The sequence below is a fragment of the Monodelphis domestica genome, chromosome 1, assembly GCF_027887165.1.
Source record: "Monodelphis domestica isolate mMonDom1 chromosome 1, mMonDom1.pri, whole genome shotgun sequence".
Classification (NCBI taxonomy): domain Eukaryota; kingdom Metazoa; phylum Chordata; class Mammalia; order Didelphimorphia; family Didelphidae; genus Monodelphis; species Monodelphis domestica.
The window spans coordinates 619,541,166-619,551,248 of NC_077227.1; positions in this window are offsets into that span (position 1 = coordinate 619,541,166).

Genomic DNA, 10,083 nt, shown 5'->3' on the forward strand with positions numbered 1-10,083 from the left:
ACAAAATGTCAGATAGTAATTATCAGAAATTATATTTACCTATAGTTGGAGAAAATATAATTAAAATCCTTTTAAAGAGATAAATTATGAGTCTAGGTTTTTCAAAGTAAAAAAAAATATTTTTCAAATTTAAAAGAGACTTCATCACAGATTTAGAGGAAATTAAGGAAATTATTAGAAATAATTTTGCTTAATAAGTATATGCCCAAAAAAGATCAATTTAATTGAAAGGGATGAATATTTACCAAAAGATAAAATACTCAGATTACCAGAATAAGAAACAAAAATGTAAATAATCTAATCTCAAAGAAAAATTGAATGAACCATAAATGAATTCTAAGTAAAAAAATGGGTACCATATGAATGTACAAATGAATTCTATCAAATATTAAAATAACAATTGACTTCAATATTATGTAACTGCAAATACAAAAAAAGAAAGAATCCTAGCACTTTCCTTCTATAGTTTTGATACCAAAATAAGGAAGAGCCAAAGCAAAGGAATGTATAGCCAAGTAAATTTAATGATTAACAAAAAATATTAAACAAAATATTATCAAAGGGAGAGTAGAAATATATTAAAAAGATTATATACTTCAATATGATTGGATTCATACCAGGAAATCAGAACTAGTTAACTATTGGGAAAACTGTAACAGCCATTATTAATAATGAGATCAATAAAAATCATATAACTATGCCAATAGATGTAGGGGGGAAAAGCTTTTGACAAATTTTTGCTTTAAAATACCTAAATTTTAAAAAGTTAACTTTCCTTAATATAGTAAATACTATCTATCTAAAATCAAGAGTTAGTGAAATGGAGAAATGCTAGAAGCCTTCCCAATAAGATCAGGCTAGATAACACAGTGGATAGGATAGAGAGCCAGACCAAAGATGGGACATCCTGATTTTTAAGTTTCACCCCAGATACTTCCTCATTATATGGCCTTGGGCAAGCCACCTAACCCCAACTGACTAGTCCTTACCTCTCTTATCCCTTGGAACTAATATTTAGTATTGATTCAAAGATGGAAGCTAAGGGTTTTAAATTAAAATCAAGCTGGGAGTAATATCCCTGGCCTCCCTGGCCATCATCTCCTCTGATTAAAGTATAAATATTCCTGAGCAAATTGAAGACCTGGGGGCAACTGGGCCAGCCAGAAGCCTCACTTTATAGGCTTAACTTGACACTGTATACTCCAGTAGCAAAGACTGGAGTCAACAAACAAGACCCCTGGGAGAATTGGGTTAGACACAATCTCAGGTCCAGAGATTCCCACCTGTTTATGGCTTGGGCAGTTGACTAGATCAGAATTTGGGGGCCATAAGCATGCTGATAGAACACTACTTTGTCCCATGGTGCAGCTTTTGCAGAGGTGGGGGGAGAGAGCACAAACGAGTGAGTGAACTTATTGAGGGGCAAGGGCTGTGGTCATTACAAGGAGCCCTGGCAAGAGCACCTGAGGTCAATCGCAGACTGGAGTGTAAGGTGGGGGAGCAGGGACCACACATGGTCCCAGATTATAAAAATTGGAAGAATTAAGTAGAATTAAGGAAATAAGAGCATAAGAACCCTGAAACATCATATCACACACCTGGGAAAAGAATAAGCACTATTATAGAGGTAACAATTAAGACTATTGGCTGTTAATTTTTTTTAAGATTAAACAAAAGAGAAAGAACCTAATCATAGCTGCTATGAGGATAGAGAAAACCAGGGTCCAAATTTAGAAGAAAGTTAAAATAGCTCCTTATAAAACATCAAAGAAAAATATGCAATGGTCAAAAAAAAAAGATTTTTTTAGAAGAGCTTTAAAAAAGACTTTAAAAACCAAATGAAAGAAGTTGGAAAAAGGTTTTTTTAAATAAAAACAATGTAAAAAAATCATGAAAATTGAAAAGAGATCCAAACCCTTAACAAAAAAAATTATTAAAAATTAAAAATTTTGAGAGCAGCTAGATGTCTTAAGAACCTCCTACATGGAGCCTTTCCTGATTGCCTCTTATGCTAGTGTCCTCCCTTCCCAACTTTGTTCTATATCTTCTTATATGGGTAGTTATGTCCCTGTTAGAATGTAAACTTCTTGAAAGTAGGAACTATTTCTTTGTATTTGTATTCCTTATACTGTGCAGTACCTGCTGTATTGAAAACATTTTAAAATGTTTGTTAATTGATTGATTGATTAATAACATCAGCCCAAGATTTCAGAGCACAGGTGAACCATGATTTCTGGTCCATGTTAAGTTATCTTAAGATTTCTTCAAAAAAATAGGCAAAAGGGCAAAAAGGACAGACTTCAGTGAAAACTCTCTTTTAGGCTCTTATTAACAATAGACTGAGCCAACCAAATCAACTCTAATAATTTTTGCTGAACAAACTCATCCTCAGGTATCAATGGGTTCAATAAACATATTCACACCCTTCATGGGAAGATGCAAAGTTCCAAATAAACAGTGATCTCACAAAGATAAGAGAATCCTGATTAGTTCCCACAAAAATACATAAAACCCAAACTACTTCCAGAAGTATAACCCTGGGAAAAATTTTATGCTCAGTAGGCAGCTATGTACTACAATAGATAAAGTGCTGAATCTGGAGTCAGAAAGTCTTGAATTCAAATCCCACTTCAGACACTTATTAGCTTATATGACCTTTGGCAGTCATTTAGCCTCTGTCTGCCTCATTTTTCCAGCTGTAAATGCATAATAAGAGCACCTACTTCCTAAGATTATTGAGAGAATTAAATGGAATAATATTTGAAAAGTGCACAATGCTTGGCAAATAGTAACTGCTATATAAATACTGGCTATAATTATTATTTTATACATTATTATTTTGGATAATATGCATGGAATCAGCTAAAATATTTGTAAGCTGAGAATAGGACCCATGATGTCACTGGTGCAAGGAGCTCCTTGGGAAAGACTTCCTCTACCAAGGCAATTACAACAATAAGTTATCTACAACTTATTGTCTTAGAGAGCTGCCCACCAGACTAGAAAGTTAAGGGTCTTACCCAAATCATATAGTATGTGCCACAGGTAGGATTTGAGTTTAGTTGGTACTGCTTATGAAGTCTTCTATCTACTTCATCATGTCACTTCTCATAAACACATTTAAATGAGAGGCACCATATTGTAGAGGAAAGAGCACTGAATTGTGAGTCAGGAGACTTAGTTCTAATATTAGCTGTACTATTGTCCACATGCATTCCATTTCCCTGGCTCTCATTAAATTTAGAAGGTCAGAGTACATGATATTCTAAGACTTCCTACTCTAAATGCCTAAGTCTACCATTCCAGCATTGAGATGGTTAATTTTCATCCCTATTGTCTCACCTTGAATTATAGCATAACTAATGGTATCAATTATATTCATACAACAATTTTATCCCTTTGGGGATAATGGCAGGGAAGGAAAATATAATGCATTCCTCAAACTTAATATCTCATCATTAGCTCCTATATGTGTGAGCTATTATTAATCTCCCCTGGAGTACTTCAACACTTCGTGAAAATAGAGGTCATTTTTGCTAGCCTGTTATTCCTTTTTCTGAATTCAGCTGGTGATTACAGGGACATTATAATACTCATCTGTTGCCCTAAAAGTTTTTTACAACTCTCCAGTCTTTTCTGTTCCAAATCATTCTGTATCAATTGACTGGCAATCAGGAATAACCAATCACACACTGTAGATAGTACTTTCATTTTCACCCCTAAGAGAAATGCTCTTGGATCTATTGTCTTACCATATTACTATATCATGAAAGTCTTCTCAAATAAATTCTTCAAATCCATCACATTCATTATTTTTAGGGGATAAAAAAGAGTTACACTCATATATTATAGTTTATTCAACCATTCCTCGATCAATAGACACATAGTTTTTTTGTTACCATGGAAATGAGAGATGCTCAATCATATGCTATCCTAGGGACCACCAGCTGGTGATAATTTGGAATTCAGACTTCCAAAATATTTAATGAAAAATTTTTAAAGAACAAAGTCAGAAAGAATGATTTAGTTACAATCAGGAAATGGAGTTTAGTATACAGAGCACAAGACTATGGATTTGGTTGTCTATCTTAGGACCATTGGGACAGGCAAAAATCAAATAAGTGCCCTATTTCCCAGGGTTTCCTTCTCACTTCTCTCTTTCTTAGAGACTAGAAATAAACTCTGCTGTTGTCATTACCCATGTGATTGCTTAGGAAAAGGAAATAAACATTTATATATTGTCTACTATGTGCCAGGCACTGTGCTAAATGCTTTTACAAATATTACTGAAACATAGTTGCTGTTTTCCTCATTTTACCATTAAGGAAATTGAGGCAACCAGAAGTAAAATAATTTTATGAGGGTCACGTAACTAGTAAGTGTCTGAAACAGTATTTGAACTCAAGTCTTACTGCCTCATGGACCAGCACTCTACCCACTCTGCCACAGCTACCTTACTCTTGCTAAGGCTATAGCTGCTGGGTTGAGCATAAGAAGTCATGGCTGAGATAATAACAAGAATGAGCTAACCCAAGCATTGCCTCAGTGATAAGTCCTTCCCCATCTTTCCCCTGAGTCAGTCTCATCTGAACAAATCCTCTAAGTTATACCTTTTCCTCTTTCCCAAAAGAGGAGACCTTAAAGCAGAAAAAGTTAATTTCTTCTCCTGTAGTTTAATAGAGCTTAGTGCAGGCTAGCTTATTGCCAATGGATTACTCCTCTCTCCAATTGACCCCTTTTCACTGTATCATTTTATTCCCTTTTATATAAAAGAAACCTGAAAACTAGTAATCCTTTTGATTAATGTTAGCATGAGGGATGCTAGAGACTAGAAAGAAAGGAACTATTCCATTTCACATGGAGGTACATAAAGGATAAAGAAGGCACTGACTCTCTCTGGAACTCAAAAACACATTGTAGGAACATTTAGATATTACTCCTAAGCCAGCTCAAGAATTATAAGTAGGGAAACAGTTTAGGAAGTGAGTCAGTAATTTGCCAAAGTGAATTAAAACCACTAGACATATAAATTGTAAGCTTTTGAGAAAAAAGTGAACCAAGGAAAGGAATATTTGTTACCAATGTGGGTATCCAACAATATTTCTCTTAAAGTCAGCATTTGTTATTTTTCAGTCATTCAATTATGTCTGATTCTTCATGACCCCATAGATCAGTGATGGTGAACCTTTTAGAATCTTTTAGAGACCATGTGCTATGCCCCCACCAGAGTGCATGCAGTACTTCCCCAAAGATGCAGTGCCCCCCAAAGACTGAGTGCCCCCCTTTGGATTCAGAGGTTCAGGCTAGGCTCCCAGCCATCTCTTGCCTGGGGGAAACCACCTCCTGCTGCCACGGGGACTCACTGCTATATCCAGCCACATTGCAGACTGATCAAGGGGGCTGTTGCCGGGCTTCTTTGAGCATTCTGATTCCTTCCATTTCTTTTGCTTCTCTTATTGCTATTATCTTATTGCTAATATACAAATTGCTAGCATTTGTAATACTATGTTAAATATGTATATAAATATGAATATAAACAGATGAGGAATTGTCTTTTTAGCAATTTTTTTTTTTTAGGGAATCCTACCATATATCATATTGTGAGTCTAGAGGACTGTAGAGATCCCTGGAGTAATTTGGGAGGGAAAATGGGACTCACCACAGGGAAAAGGAAGATATTTTGATTAATTGTTTAAACTACTATCAGTTCTTTATTTGATTTTTGCATTTTATATAAGGCAAAATAAAGGCTATCTGGCACTCAGTATATATATATATACAGTTTGTTCTGAGTGTTTTCCATAAAAACTGGAGACAAATTCAAACACAAACACATCTATAGAGACCATTCTAGTATTTTTGCCAAGAAAATCCCAAATGAGGTCATGAAGAGTTGGACAAAACTGAAACAACTAAGCAACAATAAAAATGTGGCCAAGATACTAGCTATATATACATATAAGCTAGATGATTAAAATTTCCCAGAGATGGCTCTGGATATGGGCAAAAGAAGTCAAAGAGATGAGATTTGGAGGTTTGCCTCCAAGACTGACTGGTCTTTGAAAGTCTAGAATTTGAGATCCAGAAATACTAGTTATAAAACATTTATAATTGACATTTATTTAGCATTATCGCATTTTAGTATTTTTCATCTGAACTTCATAATAACTATATGTGGGTTAGGTTAGGTCTGAGTCTCTTCCAGTTCTAAACTGCTGATTTTACGGTGCTATGAACTTCATGTGATATAAAGCTTTTCAAATGAGATAACTGAGAGTCTGACAAGTTAAATAACTAGTTCCTGCTCAAACAGGAATTGTACATCTGATGTAGGATTTGAACTAGCATTCTATCCATTAAGCCAAGATAGTTGATAACCAACTTATTTCTTTTAGTCATAGGAGATTTTCTTCTTCCTCATTAACAGCTAAAACTCAGCTTCTATTATATTAGAACCTATGCACTGTTTTCAGAATTTAGAAAAAAAAATTGATGAAACTATTTAGTACCCCAAAACCAAATGGACGGTCCCACATAATAAAACAAAAGGGGAAATAAATCTAGCATGTTTGGAGTTCTAAGACATCCTGAAATCATAGAAAAAGTACTGAAATCAGAATCAGGAAATCTGAACTTCTGTCCCCACTTGTTTAATTAATTGTTAGGTGTTATTAGCTGGGAAAATGTAAATAGCTAAGTAGCTAGAGTGTCATAGTGGACAAAGCTTAGACCTAGAGTCAGGAAGACCTGAGTTCAAATTTGAACTCAGACATTTTCAATTTATGTGACCCTAGTGTGCAAATAGAAATTTGCTACACCTGAACTACATTTACCCAGCATCCTTTTAAGTTACATCCTCATTTTAGGGACAGAAGCTTGGAAGATAAATTTGGCTGAGACCCACGCTGCAGGGCTCTTTTTGGAGCTTGGGCTTTTGGTAAAATGCAGCAAGTGAGGGGCTCTCTGGCTCTGCGTTCTGCTCACTTGGCTGAATTAACCCCTTTCTTACTCACTTTATTATTATTAAATCCCATATAATAAATACTTTGAGTATTTATTCATTTTTAATATCACATTAGATAAGTCATCTAATCTCTGTCTACCTGTTTCCTTATCCATAGATAAGAGATAATCTGAAGTAGGATTTGAACTAACATTCTATCCATTAAGCCCTAACTCCCAGGGTTGTTGAAATAATCGAATATGATATTATTTGTAAAATATAATATTCATAGTTCCTGACACATAGTAGATTACCAGATGCTAAATGCTTATAAAAATCACATGACCTCAATTTCCTCTTTTACAAAATAATATAAATAACTCCTCTGCTACTACTTTATAGATTTGTTGTGCAGAAATTAATTTGTAGCTCTTTATACAATATTGAATTACTTTCTTTATACTACTTAGACTACATATAAGCACAACTTTAGAGATCAAATGAGATAATGTAAATAGAACATTTTACAACACTAAAACCTATATAAATTTATATTAATACTGAACAAACTCAGAGCTTCATCTGATCCTTTTCCTATTGCAGCTATAGGACTCTAGGAAAATTACTTCAGCTTCTAGATCTCAGTTTCCCAATCTGTAAATTGTGAGCATTAAACTAGATGATTTCTGTGTTTCCTTTCAGCTCTCACCTTCTTAGTTATTCCATAGTTGTTCTTTTTTTTTTTACAACAATAATTTTTTTCAATTTCCAGATTATGTGTCAATATAATTTTTTAATATTTGTTTTCTGACACTTGGAAATCCATGGTCTCTCTCCCATTCCTCCCCTCTCCCCAAGAAGGCAGATAATATGATATAGGTTGTACAGGTATTATCATATAATATATAATTCCTTGTTTATCATATTGTGAAGTTGTTCTTTCAAATACTGTCCAAATATATGCTGAATTTCCAACTGAAATAGAAAGTATTAACATAGTCATCTTAAGGATGAATAAATTAAATTCTTTTCTACTGGAAAAGAGTGAGGGGAATAAGCATTTATATAGTGTCTCTTATGTGCCAGGCACTATGCTAAGTGCTTTTACAAACAAAATCTCATTTGAGATTCCTAACAACCCTGGGACTTTGGTACCATTTCATAGTTGAGGAAACTGAGGCAGGCAAAAATTAAGTAACTTGCTGAGGATCACCTAAGTACTAAATGTCTGAAGCTGTGTTCGATTTGTTTCTTGTTACTGTTCCCCCTTTCACCCCATTTCTTCCCCTTTGTGTTTAGTATAAGTACGTTTCTAAGTATCCAGTATGAAGTTCACAAAAGCAGAAAGTAAGATTGTAAAGGGAAATCTAGAAATCATGTACACACCGTTCTAAAGATGAAAGAAGCAGAGCTTGTAGTTTGTATCATATATTAACCAAAAATCACATCCTAATGAAATGTGCTAAATTGAGGGAATTCATCTAGGCTTTGTTATCAGGGGATTTTGGTCCTATGATATGTAAATCTCAGACAAGCTCCAAACATCTACAGTAAGATCAGCACAACACCAAAAGGTGATGATAACTTTGAGATGACATGGCTATATAAACTTTAAAGTTTTACTGACTATTTGAGATGATCTGTATATGTTAGTAAAGTAAGCCCAAAATGGCACTGATGGGAATTAATGTTCCCCCCCAAACCCCAGAACTCCTGTCACCTGAGCTGCCTTCCATCTCTATAGAATCTATGCTATGATATTCTGTGCCTTTTCCTCTCCCGTCTCTACCTGCCTTCCTTCATCAACCTATCCTCATCCCCATATCGTCTGCCTCTGTAACCCTTTACACGACTTGTCTCTGTACTTTCTGTCATTTGCCCCTATGCACCCTCTATGCCTTCTTAAAGTGTGATTACAACCTCACTTCTCACTGTCATTGTGATCTTTCTCTGCGAGTACCCAAGTACTAAGCGTGCCTGCTCCAGTAAATAATTTCATAAATTAATTACCAATGCAGAGCTCACAACTGAACTCAGATTTTTCACTCTTCAGGCCCAGGGTCTATGTATTATGCCATAAACTGCCTCTGGGCATCCGATCCTTTTAGTTCACATCCCCTCATGTATATGGTCGGTTATAGAATGCAACTGGATCAGCAGTTGATAAAGGTTGCCTACCAGTACATATATCTTGATGAAGAACTACAGGTAGATAATGAAGTAGGCCCAGTAGAAGGTGGTCTAAATGTAATTTAAGCTATTTGATGGCACTTCCTATGATCTCAAGCTGCTCCTTATCATCAAAGCCCATTTAAAAAATTAATGTATTTTTTAAAATCTTCATTTCCTAACATATCCATCCCCAACTGCCTACCTTTATAACGAAGAATAAGAAAAGGGAAAAAATCAGTCACTAAAATTAACCAGTATATCAATTTACTCTGATAGTATCTGCAATATCTTTTTATTCATAGTCCCCACTTCTGCAAACAGACAAAGAGGTGTATTTTCTTACTCCGTCTTCATCAAGGAGTGGTTAACAAGTTAAGTCAAGTCTACAAACATTTTTAAAATGTCTACTATATTTCAGGTTCTGTGGTAAGGGCTGGAGATTCAAGAAAGCAAACAGCCCATATTCTAAATTTAGTTAAAATCCACTGGGGGAGATGACTTGCAAACAACTATGTATAAATAAGATACATGCAGAATGAATTGGAGATAATCTCAAAGGTAAGCTAGGTACTAAAGTTAGTTTTGCTGGACTATTTTTTTGGAAATTGTCTCTCCCCTATTGTTTTTTTTTAAATATAAAAGTCCTTACTTTCCATCTTAGAATCAATACTGTGTAATGATTCTAAGGTGGGAAAGAGGAAAGGTCTGGGCAATGAGGGTTAAGTGATTTGCCCAGGGTCACACAGCTAGTTCCCCACTGTTTGTTTTTTTGTTTTGTTTTGTTTTTTAAGCAAAGAAAATCTTACCAGATAGAGGAAATGACAGGAGTATATTAAAAACAAATGTAACAGCAAATCAAAGGTATGCATACAACTTAGAAAAAAATTATCTTTAGTATCAAATGAAAAAGAAATTGCCCAGAAAACCTCTACTACTTTAACAATAAAGAAGGAAACCATAGATTCCTG